Source organism: Diorhabda sublineata, chromosome 4, assembly GCF_026230105.1.
Source record: "Diorhabda sublineata isolate icDioSubl1.1 chromosome 4, icDioSubl1.1, whole genome shotgun sequence".
NCBI lineage: Eukaryota > Metazoa > Arthropoda > Insecta > Coleoptera > Chrysomelidae > Diorhabda > Diorhabda sublineata.
The window spans coordinates 29,333,893-29,353,633 of record NC_079477.1 but is presented as its reverse complement, the minus strand read 5'-3'; the positions used below and the strand labels follow the sequence as shown (position 1 = coordinate 29,353,633).

Sequence of the window (19,741 nt, the reverse complement as noted above, 5' to 3'; positions counted from 1 at the left end):
TGCGAGTAAATATTTTAAAACATTGTTAACAGATATTATTTTTAGCACAAAAAATTTCAATTATTCACTATTTTTGAAGTAGGTATGGTATATTCTGAAAGTATACATTATTTAGATAACATAAGCTCGCAACGAGTAACTTTTATACCGATTTTTAATTTAATATTTCTTAGTTTAACAACCATAAAATAAATATTTTTTTCTCTGTTTGTATTACAATTATATTACATTTTCGCGAGCCCCTGAATTTCCAAATAATTAATCATATCTTCATATGAAATCTTTGTCATTAGATCTGGCATTATGTTTAAACAAAACATTTAGCTTTTCTTGACGTAAAGTCAATCAAAACTAGTTTTTCACTCTCTTCAAGCATAAAAAGCTTCTCTAATATGAATAATTTGTCGCTGGTTTACACAGAACCATACGAAGTGCTATATCTAAGTTGAATAAACGTATTCTAAACTGTGTTCTCGCAGGAACAATAACGGACTTTTCAATGATCCAAAGTTTCATTAAAATTCTTTCATATAAAAGGTAGCTTTGAAAGAGCACGCATTATCAAATCATTTTTTCCATTAAATTAGTTTTTCCATTAGAATTAATGGTAATAACTCACTCAATTTTCAAACAAAGTCTGCTGCCACTTAAAATCTGCCGCTCCAAACCACAGCCTACTCACCTGCTGGTAAATCCACTACTGACCCTGGTCAACACGTTTCGCAGTCTACAGTTAGCAAAATTTAACGTTTGGGCTGGTATCATTAACAATAAAAGTATTGGAACTTATTTTTCGAGGGCTCATTTAATAGTGATGTTAATCTAGATTTTTTAATTAACTTCTTAGTGCCTTGATTACAAAGACTTTCTCCTGATGTTAATTATCCAAATGAGATAGATCGATTTTACTATTAACAAGTTGGAGCTCCACCACATTTTGCACGTACAGTTAGAAATAGGCGGATTGGAAGACGTGGAACGATAGAATCGCCGGCTAGATCCCCCGATTTGACTCCTCTCGATTATTTCTTATGGGGTTATTTGAAATCTGAAGTATATTTCAATAGACCAGACAATATTGCAGATTCAGAAGTTAGGATAATGAAAGAAATTAACACAGGGTGGTTGCTGGATGATATTTCCATAATGTAAATTGTCAATTTAAGAATAAAAATCGACCTACTCGAGGTTTTTTTCACATAGTACAGAATAACGCTAAAATTGAATTTATTCCTTACATATGGACCGTATTGTATAAAATACACTGAATATATTTCAAAACAATAGTTTTAATGCCTTTATTAGTCATAATTACCTGTTATAATTCCTAATAGAGTTCGTATTTGCTTTTATAATATTTCAAACCACATAATTTAACGTTAATAGAAGGCCAACAAGACAATTACAACCTATTATAAAATATCGGTAGATTGAAATTTATTATATACGCCGTTTCAAGTGTCTTCAAAACACCTATTTGAATGTTAGTTGTAGATATAGTGTGAATACTGTTATGTTCAAATTTATTAGAAATGATATCTATACATCTTTCCATACGTTGGTTGTTTGAACAAAAACAAATGAAATATTTTTTCCATATTACAATTCGATAGCGCAATTCGTGCGTGAATTGTTTATTATAAAAATAATAAAGTTGATACTTTTTATAACCAACGCCCAAAAAGTACTGTTAGATACATAACGAATATATCTAATGAAGTTTGATGATGGATTATTTTTTCAACAAATTTTTCATCATTTTCTAAATAAAGGTTCATTAGCTCTCTGGCTATCTGTGTCAAGTGATTTTTAATTCCTCTCCCGACTCATTTTTGTGCAATTGGAAAGAGGAATGCCTGACTAGCAAAAAACTAATTATGTGTGAGTTAATTCGATTATTTATATTATAAACGTAAATATTCCTTATCATATATTTTGGCAATGGAAAATTACATTTTTTAACATAATGGTATTGATTTTAATCAACAATTTTGTTGCAGTTTTCTTGGATCTATTCATGCCCGAAGAACTGGTTTTATTAGACAAACCTCTCTTTAATCAGGGAGCTCATCTGAAGTTTTGGTTCATTCGTATCTCACCAACTCGTCTCAAGGTTTCGAATACATCATGGCATAAGACATTTTCGAGAAGCATATTGTCTCAGGTGAGAAAAATAACCAATTCTGTAGAAATTCATATAAAAGGTATATCCACAAAGTGTGAGCAGATACAGAAAAAATAGAAAAAATATTTATTCTACAAAAATCTACAGCTTTTAAACAAGTTTTCCACATAGCGAAATTTTCATAAAGACTTTGGTTTCAACCACGTGGTAACATGTTCTTTCAGAGCGTCGTCATCCTTTAAGTGTTGATCTTCAAGGAAAAATTTTAGGTGTAAGAAGAGATAAGAGTCGCTAGTCGATTTCCTATAGATGTCACATTCGCAGTGTAAGATCGGGTATCTTCATGGAAAAAACTACTTGTTCTATTTTACACAAGTTCTTAATGACCTCTCAGTAAATATGTGAATTGACCGCTTGGCCTCGCGGTAAGAAATCAATGAGCAAAATGCCTTCTCGGTCTCAAAAACTTGTGCACATGAGTTGTAGAGGTGTCAAACTTGATGCATATCGTTTTAAACGTTATTTCAAAGTTTGAACTGATAGCGTATTTTTCAAAACGTTCAAGAAGCTGGAAAAGCTACTTACCAAGCTACTTACCAATCAGTTTTTCACCAATCAATATCCACAAAACGCCTGAACATAGTATTTAAAACGAAGAATATAACATAACCTTTTCAACATAACCAAAAAAGCTGGTTAGTTCAGTTCTTTAAACTCATGTACTACTTGAGTAAGATAAGATGTTCAAATCAAACGTAAATACAGAATACAAGACAAAATATCTAAGCAAAACGCTAACCTAAGAAAAAATGTGTTGAAATACACACACAAGTATTTATATACTATACCGAAAGAAGAACAGATACTAAATAAGAGACAAATTATATTTTGATGTATATAATATCTTATATTTTATTTAAATTGCCGTTTTAACCACAATTTGCACCTCGTTGTTTATTATAGTATTCCTACAAAATCGTGTTTCAAGGATAGTCATATTTATAGATGAAATCAATTTTGATCAGATGTTAACGACACGAATCTTTAAATTATTCACTAAACTTTCTTCAGTAATTTATAATCTCAACTTAGTAATTAACTGAACATAAAATTTAATGATAGACCAACAAACCAGATTTTGCTAGTGAACTTCTATACAAAAGAAACCACAAGTTTCCTTTAATATCTTTATTATGATAAATTGATCAGTACATTCAAATATATTTTTATTATAAATGCCTATAGCGATGATAAAAGCTGAAAATAAAATTCAGCAATCGAGTATCAAGAAACAAGAAGAAGCAAATTGAAGTTGGAATTTAACTTCGAAAAATACTTAGCTCGAATATGCGAATCAAGATCGATATTGATCTGTTGTTCGAAAATTGAAATCTTTAGTGATATATAATTCCACTTTTAACACTTATTTCTTTATTAACTGATCAAGATTATTTCAATTAATACTCCATAAAAATACATTACATGATAAATTTTATGAAATATTCAAAATTTTAATTTAGCCATTTTTCCAGATCCAACATTATACTGATAAAAATATTCGTATAACGACTAGTAACTAGTTTCAATTACAATAAATGTATACCATAATGAAATCTATTTTCTCAATAGAAGCAAATATTTCTTTCTCAATAGAAGCAAATATTTCTGTCAATGTATTAGATTCCAGATTTTAGTTTATTTGTCTTTGTGAGAATGAAAATCCATGTTAGTACAAAATTAAAGTCGTGAAATTCATGTATATTGCTCCAATAATTGTATAAACCGAGTAAGGAAGTCATTATTTCATTTCAAGAACAGTGACGTCGTTGCATCACTTTTATATACTTATAAGCTGAAACATATTATTAAAAGGATTACATGAAAATAGACAGTAATGAAAGAGTATTTTTGAGCGTATTTGGAATCGTAAAAATATTCGAGTTCCTTTTTATTTTCAAACGTCTCTAGGATATCAGTATAAAATGAAATTTTATATAGTGTGTGGTTTTTGTTGATATTTATTTCAAAAATCATCTAAGCCTAGTTAGATGACGAAATGAAGTGGAGTTAGGATGATGGTATCAATTTCATTAACGTAATAATGGAAGAAATTTATCCAATACAGATTACTAAAGATTATCAATATCTCTTATTAACCGAGTAACAGACTCTCAGTTGATAGAAAGGGAGAAATATTTGAAATAATTTGAGCAAGGCAAAATGGAATTTTAAAACAGCAAAAACAGAGCATAGCAGCAAATGACAGTCATGTAATTTATAAAAAAGTATGGAAAAGATACAGGACATATTAAAGGTATTCGTATGCTGAATTTATGACGAAGAACCTCTGTAACAAACTACGTGAATATCTTGCTGTAGCAATAAAGAAAAGAGTAAGTGAGATCTTTGTAGATTTCAAGCAGATATGATGATTTTAGAAGAATTTCGGTCATTAAGAGAATGAATGAATCCGAAGACTTGAGGAGCGATCTGGTTAGATCATTTAAATTCATTGAAGAGTCTCAGGCAAGAAAAAAATTGAACTTGATTAATATAGTATTCAATTTTACTTTAGTACGTAGTAACACACAACATAATATGTCATTTCATATCAATTTGGTGATTATTGTGAGAAAAGAAGCGAAAACTATTGTTTGCAATTCGAAAAGAAGAAGAGAATACGATTATTTGAATTGAACAAAACTGATATTGATGATGTCGATCTGAAGAAGCAATCTTTATATTTTAAGTTGCCACGAAAATAGACGGCAACATTTCATTTTTCTATACCAACATCCTTAAGTAGTAAGCTCTGACTAACATTGAGTCCACTATTATCATAGATTAGATAGTAGTACATACGTATTGCCATTGAAATGGATTTCTCGAGAAAATATTTGCGTATCATAGAAGAAAATCCTAGGGCCACTTTTGAAGTTTGATCTCCAACAGTAAATGTTAATGGTTGGGTTCTTCACATGCTCAAGGATTTTCAAAAAGCAGGGCTAGTAAGAATCATGTGATATATGTTGGGAATATCAAATAATGGTGGACCTCGTGTCATTTTTAAAAGAGTTATAAGTGTTAGAACATTTACGAGGGCTGCTACTTAAGTTTTGAGATATGGTAGTACTGAATATATTATAAATATTTCAGTTGTTACATTTATGAATATGTCTTCTAACCATCTTATACAAAACGTCTGTATTTATGTCTGTGTACATTATGTACTAGCTTTTTTAACATTTAATTAGCAGTGCGCTAGCATCTTTACAGGACTTTCCATTTAATTTAAAATTGAGTTACAAGTAGGATCAAAGACGGTTATGCTAGATTAGATGCAATAATCTACCTATGCAGAGAATAAAATGAGGCTTTATTCCGAGCAGTTGTCGATAGAAAACCTTCAAATACGAGGGCTGCTACTTAACTTTTGAGATATGGCAACATATGACAAATCCAACATTAGCATCATAAATATCGTCAGATACTTGAAACATTCATCTTGGTCAGAAAATAGAATGATATCACAAATATTTCCGCGCGATGATTTTCTATGACAGCGTCAACTTTGATGATGAAGCACCATCTCGAGCAACCGTCTTTCGGTACAAGTACTAGAAAAAATCGATGCTGTGCATAAAGTGATATTGCAAGATCGTCATGTGACATACATTCAATGGTACATGAATATTTGGCTGTCAAAAAGATTGATATCGCATAATTTGACAATTGTTAAAAAAAGCTCGTGTCGATTGATGCAAATGAATACAAAAAAAATATATAATCGTAGTACTTAGAGTGAGGTCTATAAGATCCTGACAGGCGACGAATCATGGATCTATACATATGAAACCAAAACTAATCAACAATCGACTCTATGGGTCTTTCGAGACGAGCCAAATCCAAACCTTTGAAGCAAATTGTCGCCTGTTTTTGCAGACAATGGCAGAAGACAAATCATTCTCAACTTACATCAATTCAAACAAAAACTTTTTAGGATCGGCAAAGCGTCAAACTGATGGATTAACCGTCGTACAGACCTTGTTTGGCATCCAATGGTTTCTTCTTATTCCCGCATATTAAAAATATATTACGAGGTTAACGTTTTTATACACCTTAAGAAGCGGTTGATGCGTACAAATGACATTCCAGTCGACAATTGGTTCAAAAACATGCAAACGTGTATGGATCTTAATACGGAATATTTTGAAAAAGAATAAAGACATATCATTGTTTTTATTTGCCTATCTCAAAACTTAAGTAGGAACCCTTGCATACTATTTTATGACATTTTAACCGTCAGGATCTAGTAGTTTAATTGTATTCCAAAATATATAGCTAAATATAAATGGAAAATTAGATCAGTTATTCACGATTGTGATATACCTGGAATAATGAATATGATTGTATCATTAAGTGATAATATCGTTCATTTTTACCGGACTCTGGAGGGCAAATGCTTAATCAACATTATTGCTATCAATACGTTCTTCCTGGATTTCTCGAGAAGAAAAAAAGAAGATAAGTCATATTTTCTAATCTCCAGTTAAGTAGTAGATCTGACTACTGAATACAACAACTACACTAACACAGAGAATTACACTATTTGAAGCGAGTTTACACAATAGTGAGTTATACGCTGCAGAAATCTGAAGGTATACCATACTAATAATTCCCCAGGTATTGCCCTGTGCGATTTTTTATTAACCAATACCATACCTACTTATGAGACTATGAATGTAGAATTTGAATTACAGTCATATTTCAAATAAAATGAATGAAGTGCCAACCACCGAGTATATGTTTGTATCTCGGACTCAATTTTAATCAGGCATTAAAAAAGTATTTACATTATACAAATTATTAATTATTACGGAAATAATTTGTTCCATAATTGAATTACATTTTACGGCGTAGTTTGCTCAGTCAGCGGTATATTTCTTATCACAGCAGTACCTCTGTGATTTTCGAGTGGCGTAACCTACATCAATAATAATTTATCATCGTAGGAGCACCATTATATCTTCTCTAAAGAAAAAAAACCCACAAACGATTCATCGTGTTCTTCGCTAATTTTCATCTATTACAGTAACGTAACATTTCATTTTAATATGTTTTATGAATGATTCTTCCGTTAACTCACCTGTTCTCACATTTTAACACTTTTTATAACTTTTTAAGTAAATTGAAGATTAGTTTGGTTTTCTGGCAATTCAAGGTCAATATCATATAATAAAAGTTAATAGTTACACGAACTTGTATTGAATAATATCATATATCGTTAGCTACTGAATATAAGAAAGATGTAAAACATAAAAATCATTTATATTGTCCGCAATTATTGATAGAGGTAGTACTACTCGTGTCTAGAAGTTTTATACTATGAATATTACTAATAATTACTAATATTACTAATTTCTTCATCTTCCATTCTATACCCTGTTTTTGAACTAGGAGGATCATTTCAGGAAATCTGAATTACACCACTAGGATTCACTAAAAAAATTACTAGATTGGAAGAGATGATATAAAATACTAGTCATACTGAAATTATACAGTCTGGAAATAATAAATCACAAACTAAATAATAATTAACTTGATAAATACATTGTAAATGAGCGAATGCATATTATTTAAAAAAAAATAAACGAATTGTAAAATTAAATGTAGAAAGAATATCATGGTTGATGGGTACGTTTGTAACAAGGTTAATAACAGTTGCATTTGGTGGTACATTGAAAAATTTTGTATTTATCGGCAAAACAATGATGAAATATGAGTCGTTTAGGATCAAATAATTATGAATAATTCAGAATAAAAGGAACCACAATAGACGAAAATTGCAATATTCAGAGAGCAGAGAATTTTTGTTTATCGAAAATTGCGCTATATGAGGGATGAAGATCAGTTGAATAAAAAATTTGTTGAGTGTGAAATATAAGAAAATGTTCCATTACAGAATACAAGAACTTATTTGATTTAAAAATCGAAATATATCACCCAAATAATTAATTAAGATTTTAGGTGGTTTTGAATTGTATTAATTCTTGTAAAAATTTTTAATATCATAGGATTCAATACTTCTATTAACGTTACTTCGAATATTGAATCCTGATGATTTCAAAAATTTTTACAAGAATTAATACAATTCAAACAATTGTTTTGCAGACGATGAATACATAAGTATTGGAAAGCTCGGGAAATATATTGAAATTAGTCCATTTGGGTGTTTCATTGCCACGTTCCCAGTAAGAAACCGGAGTAAACAACAGGACTCACGCAGGGACTTCTTTAAAAGATTAAAAATTATGACTCTTCCTCCCTTATTTATCTTTGAATTCGTTTGCCTAATTCATAAGCACGCTTCTCCAATTTCAGAAAGGTCTTTGCACGGCTATCCACTTAGGAACGCGGATTACGACTTTTATCTACCAACTCCACGTTCAGAATTTGTTAAGGGCTCAATATTTTACAATGCAAAAAAATGCACTATCACTTGCCAATTGAAATCAAATCGATATTACCTTTTGCCGCATTCCACAATAAATTGAGTACCTTCTTCTCTGTAAACGACTGTTCTAATAATAATATTTAATTCCGGGTATGCTGCATACTGGTCTAATTTTGCTATGGATTATTGGATTATTACCTATTACTATTACTACAATTTTGTTACTCATTGTGGTTTTTCTCTGTATATTGAAATTTTATTTGTATCTTTATTCAGTTATTTTTATGTTTGTTTTTCAGTTTTTACAAGCTTTTGTCTATAAATTGTAACAATTTTTCGACAATGAAGCACTTTTCTCTATATAGAATAGGAAATTTCCAAATCGTATAATAAAGGGCCTTTTCTCCATACACAACCTATTATATTTAATCTTCATTCTGAAAACATTATTTTATTCCAGTAAACAGTAATCAGGTGTGGTATAAAAATCACTGAACTATTTGCATACTTTTTATTAAACACTATTTGTAACAAATAAACATTTTGCAGTACTATTAATTACATTTTCTATTATTTGTTAGCTCAAACAACAATAAATGAGCTTATATGAAGCTGTAAATAATTATTCACTGAAAATCTGCCTCACTAAAGAAGGGAACGATGTTCAGTTCTATAAGACCATTCACAATCCTAGACTTGTATTAGAGGATTCTTTACATCTTTTCTTTAAAAGTATTATTTTTGGCTGCCACTTCATTTTTTACTTAATCTCAAATAAATTCTAACGAGTTCAATTTACAATTATATGGTGGCAGCCTAAATAGGATCTCATTATTTGAAATTTCATTTTTAAAAACGATACCATGAACAATGCGTCGAATTGTATTTTTTGTTGTATCGTTTCTACAATTCCTGCACGATGGTTAGAAGGGATGATTATTCCAGTGTTTCTATAGTTTTCAATAATTCTAAACACAGTAAATCTAGCAACTCTTATAGAAAAATTCGTTAATTTCATACAAAAGTATGTAAGTAATAACTTACCCAACCTTTTTACGCACAATGGCATTCACCTTTGTCTCTGGTTCATAATCTGAGATTTGTTCATACAAATTCACAATGTTTAGCTTCCCTGTAGATGATCAGTGGCCTAAAATTACAAAACCCCATTTTAGGGGCGCGAATAATGTCTGCTAGTACTTGGAACATGATAAGAGCCCATTTTCAAATTAGTTCTGACAAGAAACAGACAAAAATAGACATTATTTGCTTACAATTTATATAATTATCAATCATAATACTATAAGTTGAAAGTGCTGTGTAAACCTGCTGCGATTTGACTGATCAGAAATCTACAGAATTGTCAACCTAAATTCAAATCGTTCTTCCTAGTTTGAAAATGGGGTATATCTGTTACCACTTTTAGCTGTCTTCATATGGAACAGGGGTATATAAGCGAATTCCAGACAGTTACAGATGACAAAATTGCTTCCACAGTGTCTTTTGTTGAATTGTCTGCTTGAGTACAATCTCCAAATTATTAGCAGTGATTTATAATAGCTCTACGACTTCAGAATGAGGGAATCTTACTATTCGTAGCCATATTCTCAGAGAATATTTGTTAGATAGTGGTTGACTTCACAATGATATCGACAACCAGAATTAATTTTTTTATGGAAGCCGAAAAAATTTTCAATAAGCTGCTCTAGACAAGAAAACATCATAAAGAAACTTCAGGGAAGATAAAATTAGATTTTTAAATTGTTTATTACGAAATTTTTTTTCTAAAATTTAAGAAAGTGTAACAATCAACTTGAGATAGTTTTGAACCAACTTTCCCATTTAGATTTTTATTGGAAATATATGTATGTAAGTGTCGACGATGTACATCATAAACACTATTTATGACTGCAAAATAATAAAATTAAGACAGCTTAAGCATTTAAATGGAATTTATACATAGAATCAAGTAAATGAATTCTTACTGCTGATATTTGAATGTAAAATCATTAGTGATTTCAAATGTTCAGATTTTTTTCACATTTTTACATAATTCTCACATTTAGATGAGATTTAATACTCAAGTACACAAAAATGTTAACGTTGATGTGTGAAAATTAAGAAAAAATAATGTCTAATGTTTATTACACTTTTCAAGGAAAAACAATTGAAAAAACCGAGGTAAAGTTAAGTAAATATTGCCCTCGTAGAATGATTCCTTCTTTACTCGACACAAGTATTTAGATTTAAGAGCTTGACTAAGTAAAAAAGCCTTGAACAGACTATGGTAAGAAAAATTATTATTCTTCCAAAGTTTCCTTCATAATATCTATTTTTTTTAAACGACTTCCTCACACTTCCTCAGCAATTTGTTGGGAAACATTCACCACCTCTGCGGAGTCCTGCTCAGCAGAGGGGCTCGGACGGTTGGAGTGCCCTTCTAGTCGTCTACGGCCCCTTTTGTCACTTATGGCATCGTTCCTGGAACATAGTTCATGAGTGACGGGCTATCAGTGGTTTCCTTTTACCCTACGTCTCCCTTCCCCTCTCGGGATCAGGAGTTCGGGTTCCTTTCTCTCTGCTGTCTTTGTCTTTCATCTTTTTCCTTGTTACTGAGAATACTCTTAGCCATGTTCTGCACCGATTTCCAGTTCTCTGAGCTGTCAAGCATCTTCTCTACAATGTTGTCTGGAGTGAGCTCGCATTCCAGCTGTCTGCAAGTCCTGTCTCTGACCTCTCTCCACTTGTAGCATACGAAGATGGTATGTTCCGCAGTGTCTATGGCGGCACAGTATATACATCTATCCGTGGTGTCTTTTCTGAACCTTTTGGCATAACATCGAAAGACGCCATGTCCTGTTAGGACCTGTGTCAGGTAGTAGTCTACTTGGCGGTGCTCGCACTTAACCCACGGCTTGATGTCTGGTATTAACCTTTTGGTCCATTGGGCCTTTACTGTCTCACCTTCCCATCTAGTTTGCCATGTTGTGAGGGAACTTTATCTAGCTTCGTTGCTATTCTGTAGCGATTTGTACTTGGATGTTCTTTCCTGGGCTAAGAGATCAATGGGCACCGTAGCCGTAATTACTTGGAGTGCTACCCCAGACACAGTTCGGAAGGCGGAGGCTACACGCAGCAGCATGTCTCTTTGTGCTCTATTGACCGTAGTATAGTGTTTTTTCTCATAAGCGCTTTTTGCCATATTGGGGCTCCATATAGGACAATATTTTGCATAGCACTACACAACAACACTGCTCTTTTGCTTTGCCTAGGACCTCCTACGTTTGGCATAATCCGAGCAAGTTTGGAAACCCTTTCTATTGCTTTCTTTGTTACTGTTTCTACATGTTTGCCAAAATTTCTACTTTCGTCAATGTTTATACCTAGGTATCTCAGGTTCTTTGCTGGCTTTATATTGACTCCGTCTACGCTGAAGCTTATTTGCTCCCTCTTTTGTTTACCCTTTAGTAGGATTGCCTCAGTTTTGTGGGGAGCAAGAGCAAGCTTGTTGTCTCTTATCCATGTATTTATTTTTTCCAGGCACATGTTGGTGTTTGTAACCAATGTCTGTTGGCTTTCTGCTCCGACTATCAGCGCCAGATCGTCGGCAAATGCTATTGTTACAGCATTACGAGTTAGTTCTAAGCTCAGCACACCGTCATATAGTACATTCCACAGCAGTGGACCCAGGACGGAACCCTGGGGAACACCTGACGTAATATCCACCTCCCTATTCTTTTCTTATTGCAGCTTTCTGTTTCTTAAATAGTTAGAGACAAGGTTTATTAGATATGTCGATATTTTCCTTTTTTGTAACTCTTTGATAATCAGGCTGTGGCATGCAGTGTTGAAAGCATTCTTAACGTCAATTGTGACAAGGGTGTAGAATCTACTTTTGAATTCCGTTACAGTATTCAGTGCAGCTTCTACAGCCTGGATCGTGGATTTCCCTTTTTGAAATCCATACTGACACATGTGCAACCCTCCTCTGTCTTTAAGCTCATCTTGTAGTCTTTCCCATATGAACGCTTCTAGTAACTTGCTCAAAGAATTTAACAGACAGAGTGGTCTGTAGGAACTAGTTAACTCAGCTGACTTTCCTGGTTTTAGTATTAAAACCATCTTTGCAACTTTCCATTCATTTGGAAATTCCTGTTTTTGGAGTAGTTTGTTCATCATGCCTAATAACCAGTCTGGGGCACAATCTGCTACTATTTTGATAGCCTTAGGGGGAATTCGGTCAATTCCAGGTGATTTTCCACATTTGATACCTTGGGCTACCTTCCTTAGCTCTTCTGCTTTGAAGGGTGGGGCTGGAGCTTCCTTTTCAGGGTATCTCCACTTATCATTTCCGGGTGGAAACAGTACTGCCACGATTTCGGATTTCTTTTCGATGTCAAGCTCATAGGGTTTTAGAGTATTAAGCTTTTTTGCTACTAGCTTATACGCATCTCCCCATATATTATTATCAAGTTCTTTGCATATGCCGTTCCAGTGTTTCTTCTTTGATTCCTTAATTAGGCAGCAGAGTTCCCTTCTATTGGTCTTGTACGCCTCTTTCATTGCTTCAATATCGTCTTATCGTCAATATCATGTTTGGGTTGTTTCTTCTCGCCGCACGTTGTTGTACCCTTCTTAATCTGTTGCATAGTGACCGTTTTGCAGCAATGTTTTCATTCCACCAATACGGTGTTTCAGTCTTTGAAATTCGATTTGGCGTGCTGTTCTTGCTTGCCATTTGTATCAGCTTGGTTCCTGTTTCATGACTCACTTCATCTGGAGTAATGGTAAGTAACTCTATGCAGGCTTTAAAGGCGGTCCAATCAATAAGTTGTTTTGATCTTCGCTCTATTTACTTTAATTTCAAATGCGATATGTCTGTGCTCTGTCAGTGTTTCGGTATCAAGTATCTCCCAGTTGGTTACTCTTTGAGATACACAATTGGTTGCTATGGTGACATCAATAAAGGACTCGGATCTCCTCGGATAAATGTGGGCTCATTTCCAGTATTCAGAACCACCAAATCGCGAGCGTTGATCCATTCCACCCAGTATTGACCCTTTTCATCGGTTACAGGTGATCCCCACATTGGGGACTTGGCATTTAGGTCTCCCAGAATAATGGCATCACTGTTGTTCGTTATGTGCTCCTTTATACTGTCCACCTCAGTTTTGTAGTCTTCCAATCTGATGTTTGGGGATATATAGCAACATATCAGCTCAAGATCTTTGAGTTTGATAATTACGTGACCATCTCCGGCTACGTGGTTTATTACGCCAAGCTTTTTATTCAGAAGTAGGACCCCCACATTATGCCTGCTGTCCTTGATCCAGTTTGCTTCTTTAGTTCTTCTTTTGTTCGGTTCCCCAGTTACCAAAATATCAATACCTTGCTGAACTGCGGTGGCATACGCCATGTCTTGAGCTGCATAGGCACGTCCAACAAGCCTTCTAAAGACAGTTTTTTCGTCGTTTGAACCATAGCTATCCATTTATTTCTTGTCACCAGTTCATAATATCTATTAGGTTATGCTATACGTAGAATACTCTAAACTCGTTTCTAAAAAGTATACAAACGCTAAGGCCCTCCTAGAAATTGATTCTATACAAATATCCTCAACAACCTGTAGATAAGTTATAAAAAACAATATCATAAAATATCATTCGACTAACTTCAGATTCTATTAACATTATTAACAAGGACCTGTTTCATAAACATCATCTACGCGTTTCTGAAGTAACGCTCTATCAGAATACAATTTTTGAAAGGAACCAATATATTATATGCAAAAGTTGTTGGAGTTAAGTTTTTCTTCATTGATCGACTTCATCCGAATAACATGCTCGTAAGAAGGCAAAAATTGTTTTTAAGTAAATAAGGTCGTATTTTGGAATTCCACTGGATGTAGTAGATTATCGAGAAAAAAACTAAATAATAACTGCTCATTTGCCCTCTGTTATTCACAAATAATCACCCACTTCATTTAGATTAATTACCTCATACGATGTATTCACCTGATTTGGCTCCCTCTGAATATTTCTCTTTTCGAATACAAAAAATTACTTATGAAAGATGAAGAGATTATAGCAAATATAATCGTATATTTTTAGGTAGGAAAACCAATACTTTCTCGGAGATGTGATATTTTTATTTTAAAATAACTAAATAGATCTCTTGTGAACTTGTAGCATTTGCTATAAAGAAGATCCCGTTGCAAGAATCTCACTTCTATAAGTAACACTTATCAACGCATACTAAATCTAATGTTGTCCAAAAACCTTTGTAATTGGTAGCTCATTACACATTTTGGACTTTCTATAATATTAATGTTACTTTCGGTTTATTTCTTTAATAACACTTTAATCATTATTGAGAAAAATAATCTGGCGTTTCTATATTCCTTTGAAATATCACCTTTTAACATAATACAAAGCCATTTATCTCTTGTATCGTCAGAATCCGTCTAACCTACTAAATAATATGAATTATTTTTTACCTATTGTATACTCAAAACATTTCAGATATCTGGTTATTATAAAACTGGTAGACTTCCAAGTCTGCTTACTAATTCATTTCGGAAAACATTTTTGTTGAATTCCTAAATTCGCTTGAAATAGCTTGATCCTTCTAATACGATGCATTGGGATAAATTTGAATTCAAAACAGCCTTGTTACAAGTCTGTACCATGTATAGTTCGAACCAAAGAATCTACTGTTTCCCTTTTTCTTGATGCAGTACTGGGGAACCCTGTGTTTACAGCTAATCTATTAATCTCACTCCTCTTAAAAAGTTCCGGATGTGGGATGACTGAGGCAGCCAGAAATCTTCTATTTCAGTCGCTCCCAAGTGCAGTGCTCTGGTGTTCTGTATTGTCTCAATGTTCAAGAGAATGTGGATAGAAGTTTAGACCTCTGCGTTGCATCATCTAACGTCTTTAGGTATTCATTGAGGCGGTTTTGTCCCGACAAAACTGAAAATACTAAAGTAGTACGTAACAAGATAATTCGATGTAAGTCTTCTGTAAGTTAGTTTTAGTTTTAACTAGGGAGTTGCATTTACATTCCTTCCGATATATTTTTTCTAAATTTTGAGTCTATCGGTTTCCCCCAAACTTGGAGTGAAAATAGTACCATGCAAAATATCCTACAAGCGTCTCAAAATCTAGTTTGATAATTGGTGCTTCAAAATTCCTTCCAATTCTAACCCTTATTACAGTGATTGTCTTATGGAATCATCCAAGCATCTCTTGCCCTCCTTCATGAAGCCACGAGGAAAGCTACTTACGTAGCTACGTACTACTCTGATTTTTAAAAACGACCCTTGCTCAAGTCTTTGATAAAAAATATTTTGCTTTCAAATGAGCATAATCTCTTAATAGAATGTGTACTGTTGAATTCGAAGTAATTTGAGCCATGGTTGTTTTAAAGAGGTTTAATTAGTGAACTTCCTCTTTATATTTTCACTGTTTAATAAGTTCCTATTTTCAAATAATAATCGGCTTATATTTTGAGTCTGAGAGGTTCACTCCGGTTTTTTTTTCCAGATTTGATAGTCGAAAAGTCTAATGTCCAGGTTTCGATACGTCTCTTGATTTGGAATTGTGAACACTGTGACATTTTTATGATTTTATGTATAATTATCAAAATGGATTATTCCACTGCTCGTTTAATTATTACACATATTGAAAGAAATTCCAACGTATTGTTCAAATATTTCATCCAATCAATTGATATCACTTATTTTAAAGCGTTGACTAGATATCGGGAATATAACAAATTCTTAAAACTGAATGAAATGCATATATCGGAGTCATAATAACAGAGCAAAAGTAAAAATATTCCGTTTGTACACTTTTATACAAGTTTTTGTGATGCCCCAGATAATTTAATTGGAATAGTACTAGCTTTCCCTAAGATTTAACGCCCACGACACTTTCAGAATAACCCTCATATGGTATACTATATTTAAATCTCCGTTCAGTTTCATAAAATAATAACAATCATCAATCACTAATCAGTAACTACCTATTACGAAATAAAAAAACCAATGAAAATTATCCAGAACAGATCGAAATTCCAACAACCAAATATGTGCTCGTGATTTCTAAAGCGTGCTCGCAATATACCCATTGGTGGAAATGCTGAGACGAACAGAGGCGTGCTATAAATGTGGATTCTAGATCTGTTAGCTCTTCTGGAAATATGAGACACTAGCTTAAATGGTTCTTACACCCGACCTGAAAGTTATTAATTGATGATTGGTAATAGTTATAGACCGAAAAAGTGATAAATATGTTTTGTCATGTATGGTGTTAAAAATACCTCATTTCTTATAAAATTTGGTCCAAAACAATCACAATATAATTGAAAATGACAAATTTGTACCTTCTTTTATAGTATTTAAGCTGGTTTTCTTAATTTAGATCAACAGTAATCCACCAAATGCTTTTATTCCAAAAACTCCTGATGACATTCTTCAAAAATCTTCGAATCTTGTTCATCTCTCGTAGTTCCTGAGTTACCAGATAAAAAATTTGGATATGAGTATAGGAAATGAGTCTACATTGACTTATTCACTGCTATCACTTATTTTATTTACCGAAAACTTCTCGTAAATCTTTTTGAATGACTTCCAACAAGCTTTTTTGATTATGGGACAACAAATATCCTTTCATTTTGTTTTCCTTTATTAATATTTGGAAATAATGTTAGCACATACCGAAACGAATCAATGTTTTAGCTCAGCACCTTCACAAGGTCTGTTCAATGGGGTAACATAACGTTTCTTAGATCTATCAACGTCTTATGTTCTTAGATAATAATGCTCTCTGGTCCTACTATCCCATAGACAACGGGAACAAGAATATTTAGTAAATCTACAGGGTAAACCTAATAATTAACTGCTTTTTCTATTGATGAGAACAGTTTATTATTCCCATGGTGCAACAAAACAGCTCTTAAGCTGAATTTTGAAGAATCAACTTCTGTTTCGACTCGCTTCTCCAAAAAGTCCCAGTATATCATTATAATAACAATTTTTGTCTTTTCCTAGTAAACCTCTCTTTGGCTTCTGAACAAGGAATGTGGTGTTGACATGGTGTAATTGAGATCTAGAAAGCTCTAATGTGAATCTTGACATTTGTCAATCTCTAATAATGATTCAATTAAGCTTGATTGTTTTGAATGTAGATATAGATTGATATGGTATATACAATAGTCGCCTTATTTCATGTATCTTATCCCACTGCCTCCCTACACGAAATTAATAGACATTTTCATGATTGCTAGGCTCTTTTCACACATGTGAACTAAGTGGAAGGTATACGTTATTTCCAGCTGACCATTTTAGTAAAAACATTTTATAGCTTCCACAAAACACATGTATCTACATTTTAGTTTAGTTGCAGTCACATAAACATCGCAGGCGTTATTGATTTTCCTGCCACTTATGAATTGCGAACTGTTCCTTACAAACAGTGTATCAGAAATTCATCGAACAAATAGTCAAAAGTATGGAGAACCTTTCTAAGTGATGGCGTTGTTCCTAAAATGGTGACGGAAATTTAAAGATAGCCGAGGAGGTATTAATGATGAAAGGTGTCAAGAACGCAAGCCTGCCGCTTAGTTAACTCGCAGAAGTTAGGGAAACCATAAGTGGATTTTCGATGCAATTTCCGGATCTTCCCTGTACTATATCATTACAGAAAATTTACGCTACAGACCGTTAAAATATTAACGGAGAAGACTTTTGAAATTAATTGTGATAGGTGATGAGAAATGTATTCTGTATAACACGGTTGAAACGGAACGGCAATCACAACAATGTATGCACGCAAATTAACCAATGATACCCAACAAACCAAACGAACCTTCAACAGCCGTGAGATTATGAACCAAAAAGGTGTGTTGCATGTGGAGTTTATTTAGCCTGGTACAGCAATTGATGCAGATTCATATTGTGAAACTTTGTAAGGCTTATTTGTAAGGAGTTATATAAAACAAACGAAAAGGTATGGTGAAATTTAGAATTGTCCTGAAGCACGGTAATGCTCGTTTCCATAGAGCTCGTGTTACTTAACGTTTCTTTCAACCACCCACTATACAGTCCCGACTTAGCAACCGAGTGATTCTTTTTTTTTAAGAAACCGTCACAACTTGCTTCTAATCATTAGCGGGTAATTTTGTGACGAGGGTATTGCAAAGCTTGTTCAGACATTTGACAAATGCCTTACTTATCAAGGAGATTATATTACAAAGAAATAATCTGTCTTATACTTTACTTTTGGTAGTGAAATCGTTTTTATATATTTACTCTTTGTTCCTCCACAACCCTCATAAGTTGGAATAAAAATTACCTTCGCAATAAATCCAAAAACCAAAAAAATAACAAAACCGGTAATTTTTTTGCACGTTTTACTGAGTATTTTATTTGATTTTGGAACGATATATTTGACGTTAGGTAAGAATTGACACATATTGAACTCAAGTCACCGTATATAGTAGTTGAAAAAAATGTTCTAGTGGATGAAAAAAATGTGATGAGGTAGACTATTCCTGCCGACAGTTTGATGTTCAAGGAACGTAGATTAACACACTTATGAACATTTGTTTCGAGGCATAAAAAAAGGGAAAGGTAAACAAATTATATGTAGCTGTTTTGATGATTATGTATGTATGGCTATACCCTTTTGTTGCTAAATTATCTTTATTTTACGTCTTTTATGAGTGATTATTGAATTTTAAAACAGGTAAAAAATTAACTTCAAAATTTATAGCTATAACTATATTAACACAATATAACAAATAATTTATGGATACTTAAACAAACGGAATATTAAGTGAAAACGACTGAAAAATGGGCCAATGACTTTGTTCATGATCATAAAGATGCACAGTATACCAATTCATCTGAATCCGTGAATTTTGAGGTCTTCCTATCCATTTCCACCTTATAAAGTTTAGCGTCGCGCAGCATTTTAATCTTCCAGAATACGAGGATTACTACTTAAATTTTAAGATAGATAAATCGAAACATATGTTCATATTTGGATATAGTTTTGTTGTTTTTCAAAATATTATCGATTAATATGAATTATTGAAGCCTTTTTTTCAATTCCGTTGTGGAAAAACATGGACCTCGCATTATTTTTGATCCTCGGGTA

At 33.0% G+C, this 19,741-nt stretch overlaps 1 protein-coding gene across 1 annotated transcript in view; it reads left to right on the top strand.

Moving 5' to 3' along the window:
• LOC130442749 (uncharacterized) overlaps positions 1-19,741 on the top strand; it is a 245,412-nt gene that overhangs the window by 112,986 nt on the left and 112,685 nt on the right. The window contains exon 2 of the mRNA XM_056777098.1: positions 2,001-2,164. The gene's annotated coding sequence lies outside the window, so the exon portion shown is untranslated. The remainder of the gene's footprint in view (positions 1-2,000; positions 2,165-19,741) is intronic.